The sequence below is a fragment of the Populus nigra genome, chromosome 3, assembly GCF_951802175.1.
Source record: "Populus nigra chromosome 3, ddPopNigr1.1, whole genome shotgun sequence".
Taxonomy (NCBI): domain Eukaryota; kingdom Viridiplantae; phylum Streptophyta; class Magnoliopsida; order Malpighiales; family Salicaceae; genus Populus; species Populus nigra.
In genome coordinates, this window is record NC_084854.1 from 11,565,835 (window position 1) to 11,571,924 (window position 6,090).

The following is a 6,090-nucleotide window of genomic DNA, read 5'->3' on the forward strand; positions in this document are numbered from 1 at the left end:
CCACCTAAGGGGGGTCCATTAGGGTTTCTTTAAGTCTAGAGTGAGTCCATATAAATAAAGGTATAACCAAACATATAAGGTTACACAATTTTCAGATCAATAAACTTCTTTGCTGCACTTATTATGTGATGGTGGGATAATCTCCCTTCCTTGGTTCTCTAAAGAACTGAAAACGACTTATCGAAGAACAACTGTCTTCATGGCATCATCCTTATACTTCTCGTTCACGAATCAATATTCATTGGGAGGGGGTCTCCGTTTCCAATAGTGGTGGTGCCTAGGTGCAAGTTATCTTTATGTCACACTCCTATCAAACCTGATTTACTTGGCTTTCCGGGAATTGGTGTCTTTGCGTGTGGGTTGCGTGATCACGAGGTTCGCATCATTTGGTATCAGAGCTTGGCTCCATTAATCAGGTTATATCCTTCTGAAATTTTCATTTCTTGTTGATTCCGCAAAAAAATAAAAATTCCTTAGTATCCAATTTCTTCTTCTCCTTGAATTTGCAGCATATATAAAAAAACAAATTGTTATTTCATTATGTTATTGTTCAAAATATATCAGTAGCATCAAAAACAAAAAAAAACAGAGAAAAGAGAAAAGCAAAAAAAAAATTGTTCAAAAAGACGTTTATTGGATTATGCCGCAAAAAACTAAACAAGAGAAAATTGGATCAAATCAACTCGTAATTAGCTCAAATTTGATAATCTAATTACCGGGGTCCTAATCGCACCACATATAAAATTTGGGGTCAATTGGATATCGTTTGCTTGGGGTTTCAAATTCGGGTCTAATCAAGTCTGATTCATAACGTTTTTGCGTTAGTATTTCAAACCTTGTCGTAAATTGTTCAAACTTTATATTCTGTCTATTTGGGTTGATATCACACCATATCTGAAATTTTAACTCAATTGGACATCATTTACTTTAGGTTCCAGATTCAGACTTAACTCTTCGTAAACAAGTCAGTTTTGCGTCAACTTTTGAAATTCGCTTGCTTTCTGTTGTTTTTGTTTCTTGCAGTTTATATTTCATCATATCCAACATATTTGGGTGTTGTTTCATGATTTTGCATATTTTTTGTTTCTGTTTTCATTCGAGTCTTTAGTTTCGTTCATATTTCGGATAGACTCGCTTGCTACTCGCGAGACTATCATCGCAATTTTGTTCCGCTTGTTTTCTAGTTTTTATTGCTTCTTGAGTCATATATATATTTGGATTGCGCTACCAAGTTGGTTCTATTTGGTGTTGGTTTCAGTTTCACAAGAACCGCAAGAAGGTGAGACGAGAGGTGTGAGCGTGTGAGGATATTAGGAGTGTTTGAGCGAAACACGAGTGACGTGAGGATAATTTTTTTTTTTACCACTAACCAATTTTTGCAGGTACTATCATGTCAGATCAAACCAACACACCACCCCATCCTGAGGGAGAACTTACGTTCCAAATGCAAGCCATGACACAAATGATGGAGAGGATGAATTTTGTGATGGGAAATGTGTGTGACAGACTTGATAGGGTGGAGAAACGTGGTAACGAGGCTGGTACAAGGCCGAACCACTTAAGGCCAAAAAGGATACTCATACGGATGGGAAAGGTAAATCTGAGTCTCAACCTACTCGTGATAGAGATATTAAATGCTTTAAATGTTTAGGGAAGGGGCACATTGCATCTCAGTGTCCAAACCAAAGAGTTATGCTTACAAGAGACAATGGGGAGGTTGAATATGAAAGTGACAAATCTGAAAGTGAAGAGATGCCACCTTTGGTGGCTTGTAGTGATGAGGAGATTGCATATCCTGTTGAGGGAGAGGCCTTGGTTATAAGGCGTGTGCTCAACATGCAAATCAAAGAAGATGATGTAGATCAGCAACGGGAAAATATATTTCACACTCGATGTCACATCCAAAACAAGGTATGTAGCATGATAATTGATGGAGGTAGTTGTGCTAATGTTGCTAGTGATACTCTTGTGAAGAAATTGAATCTGAGTTGTATTAAGCATCCTAGGCCTTATAGATTGCAATGGTTGAATAATTGTGGTGAAGTGAGGGTTACTAAGCAGGTTTTGATTGCATTTGCTATTAGGAAGTATTCCGATGAGATTTTGTGTGATGTAGTCCCAATGCATGCTAGTCACTTACTTTTAGGGCGTCCATGGCAGTTTGATTGGAAAGCGATTCATGATGGGTTTAGAAATAGGTTCACTATTGTAAAGGATGGTAAAATCATCACTCTTGTACCTCTTTCTCCAAAACAAGTGTATGATGATCAAATGAAATTAAAAAAGGAATGTGAGGATGGGAAGAGTGAAAATTCATGTGAGGACAATGGTGAGAGAAAACCATCAAATTCGGCTAAACCTAAATCATTAATTAAGGGGGATTGAACATCAAATTGACCTTGTGCCCGGAGCTTCGATTCCTAACCGTCCAGCCTATAGAAGCAACCCCGAGGAGACGAAGGAGCTTCAAAGGCAAGTAGATGAGTTGATGATGAAGGGGTACATTCGTGAGAGTATGAGTCCTTGTGCTGTGCCAGTGCTACTTGTGCCTAAAAAGGATGGAACATGGAGGATGTGTGTCGATTGTCGTGCCGTCAATAACATAACGGTAAAGTATCGACATCCTATTCCTAGGCTTGATGACATGCTAGATGAGTTACATGGATCATGTATTTTCTCTAAGATTGACCTAAAAAGTTGGTACCATCAAATTAGGATGAAAGAGGGTGATGAGTGGAAAACTGCGTTTAAGACTAAGCATGGTTTGTATGAATGGTTAGCATGCCGTTTGGACTTACAAATGGGCCTCGCACGTTTATGCGTTTAATGAATCATGTATTGTGTACGTTTATAGGTAAGTTTGTTGTTATGTATTTTGATGACATTTTGATCTATAGCAAGAACTTAAATGAGCATCTTGATCATTTGCGTAATGTACTTAGTGTGTTGCGTAGTGAGCAATTATATGCTAATCTTAAGAAGTGTACCTTTTGCATGGAAAAAATTGTGTTTCGTGGCTATGTCGTAACTGCGCAGGGTATCGAGATGGACGAGGAGAAAATTAAGGCCATCCGGGATTGGCCTACACCAAAATCGATAATTGAGGTAAGGAGTTTTCATGGACTTGCTAGTTTTTATAGAAGGTTTGTGAAGGATTTTAGTACTATTGCTGCACCTTCAATTGAAATTGTGAAAAAGTCTGTTGGATTCAAATGGAATGATGAACAGGATGAGGCTTTTAATTTGTTGAAAGATAAACTTTGTTTGGCATCTGTTTTAGCTTTGCCAGACTTTATGAGAGCTTTTGAAGTTGAATGTGATGCGTCAGGTATTGGTATAGGAGCTGTGTTAATGTAGGATAGGAGGCCCATTGCGTATTTTAGCGAAAAACTTAATGGGGCAGCCTTGAATTACCCTACATATGACAAGGAGCTCTATGCCTTGGTAAGAACTTTAGAGACGTGGCACCATTACCTGTGGCCCAAGGAGTTTGTGATACATTCTGATCATGAATCATTGAAGCACTTGAAAGGGCAAGGTAAGTTGAGTAGGAGACATGCCAAATGGGTTGAATTTATTGAAACCTTTCCGTATGTGATCAAGTATAAGAAAGGGAAAGAAAACATTGTGGCTGATGCACTTTCGCGCAGGTATGTTCTTTTATCTACCTTGAATGTTAGATTTCTAGGATTTGAACACATAAAAGAATTGTACAAGGATGATAGTGATTTTGCTAATGTTTACAATGCTTGCGAAACTTCAGCTTTTGGAAAGTTTTATAGACTTGATGGATATTTGTTTAAAGAGAGTCGTTTGTGTGTTCCATTAAGTTCTATGCGTGAATTGCTTGTACGTGAAGCACATGGAGGTGGATTGATGGGGCATTTTGGTGTTGTTAAGACTTTGGATGTGTTGCATGAGCATTTTTATTGGCCTAAAATGAAAAAAGATGTGCAACGTATATGTGATAAATGCATAACTTGTAGGAAAGCAAAGTCTAGGACTCAACCACATGGCTTGTATACCCCTTTGCCTGTACCGAAAGAACCATGGGTAGACATTTCGATGGACTTTGTATTAGGTTTACCTAGGTCAAAACGGGGTAGGGATTCGATTTTTGTAGTTGTTGATAGGTTTTCAAAGATGGCACACTTCATTCCATGTCATAAAACTGATGATGCAACTAACATTGCTGATTTGTTCTTTAGGGAGATAGTACGGCTTCACGGGGTCCCTAAGAGCATTGTTTCTGATAGAGATGTTAAATTCCTCAACTATTTTTGGAAGGTGTTATGGGGCAAATTGGGTACTAAACTGTTGTTTTCAACTACTTGTCACCCCCAAACAAATGGACAAACCGAAGTAGTTAATAGGACCTTAACACAACTTCTGCGTGCTGTCATTCAAAAGAACTTAAAGAATTGGGAAGATTGTTTGCCATATATAGAGTTTGCATATAATCGTAGTGTGCACTCTACTACTGAATTTTCACCATTTGAAATTGTGTATGGATTTAACCCTTTAACTCCAATGGATTTGATTCCTTTACCTATTGATGAAAGGGTTAGTTTGGATGATAATTGTAAAGCACATGTGGTAAAAACACTTCATGAGAGTGTGCGGCAACAGATTGAAAAGAGGAATCGTGTGTATGCGACCAAAGCCAATAAGGGGCGCAAACATGTTGTCTTTCAGCCCGGCGATTGGGTTTGGGTGCACATGCGCAAGGAGAGATTTCCGGCCCTTAGGAAATCAAAGCTACAACCACGACGAGATGGGCCATTTTAGATCCTTGAGAGGATCAATGACAATGCTTATAAAGTTGATTTGCCAGGTGAGTATGGTGTTAGTGCTACCTTTAATGTTTCTGATCTTACTTTGTTTGATGTAGGTGATGATTCGAGGTTGAATCCTTTTGAAGAGAGAGGGGATGATACGGATCAGCCCAACACCAAGCGTAATCATGCCAACGACCTATTGGAGGTGCCAATCACAAGAGCTAGGGCAAAGAAGCTTAAAGAAGCATTGAATAGGCTTGTTCAGAACATATGGAGCAAAATGGACCTAGAGGGGCTTGGGACATTTAAGCAGCATGAAGGACAGCCTTTAATTCATCTAGTTCAGGTCCAAGAAGAGCCCAATTCATGTGGAACAAGGGGTTGATATGTCCGGCCCAATACCAGCCTTGCTAGGCTTGTTATTTTTCCTAATGCTACAAGGATTAAAAGTCAGCAATTTATTCTCCTAATTAAGTAAGGAAGTTGGCCATATCTTATTCCTAAAGAGGGGAGGACTATTTAATGCTTTTCCTAACTTATGAAGGAAAGTAATTAAATCAGCAACAAAGGAGGAAATTTGTGTTCTTATTTGTCCAAGTTAAACAAGGAAATTCAAGCTAATCAAGGACATCAAAAGGGGCAGCAACACAAATTTTCCAAATCAGATTTGTCCTAGTTTATTTAAGACTTCTTAAGGGTGACAAATCTGATTCTAGCATATTTAGCATGATAATTTTTGGATTTTTATTTTTTATTATTATTTTCTTCTTAGTTTTGGGTTATTATTACTTATTTGGGTCAATTGTAAGTGGGCTTCATATAAGTCCACCTAAGGGGGGTCCATTAGGGTTTCTTTAAGTCTAGAGTGAGTCCATATAAATAAAGGTATAACCAAACATATAAGGTTACACAATTTTCAGATCAATAAACTTCTTTGCTGCACTTATTGTGTGATGGTGGGATAATCTCCCTTCCTTGGTTCTCTAAAGAACTGAAAACGACTTATCGAAGAACAACTGTCTTCGTGTCGTCATCCTTATACTTCTCGTTCGCGAATCAATATTCGTTGGGTGGGGGTCTCCGTTTCCAATAGTGGTGGTGCCTAGGTACAAGTTATCTTTGTGTCACACTTCTATCAAACATGATTTACTTGGCTTTCCAGGAATTTGTGTCTTTGCGTGTGGGTTGCATGACCACGTGATCACGAGGTTCGCATCAATAACTCTTCAGTTTGGACACTAAGATGCAATGTGCCCCTTTCCTAAACACTTAAAGCATTTAATATCTCTATCACGAGTAGGTTGAGATTCAG

The 6,090-nt window shown here is 38.5% G+C and overlaps 1 pseudogene; it reads left to right on the top strand.

Annotated features, from left to right (window-relative positions):
• Positions 1 to 1,486: 1,486 nt before the first annotated feature.
• LOC133689408 (uncharacterized) lies at positions 1,487 to 3,903 on the top strand (annotated as a pseudogene).
• Positions 3,904 to 6,090: the final 2,187 nt, after the last annotated feature.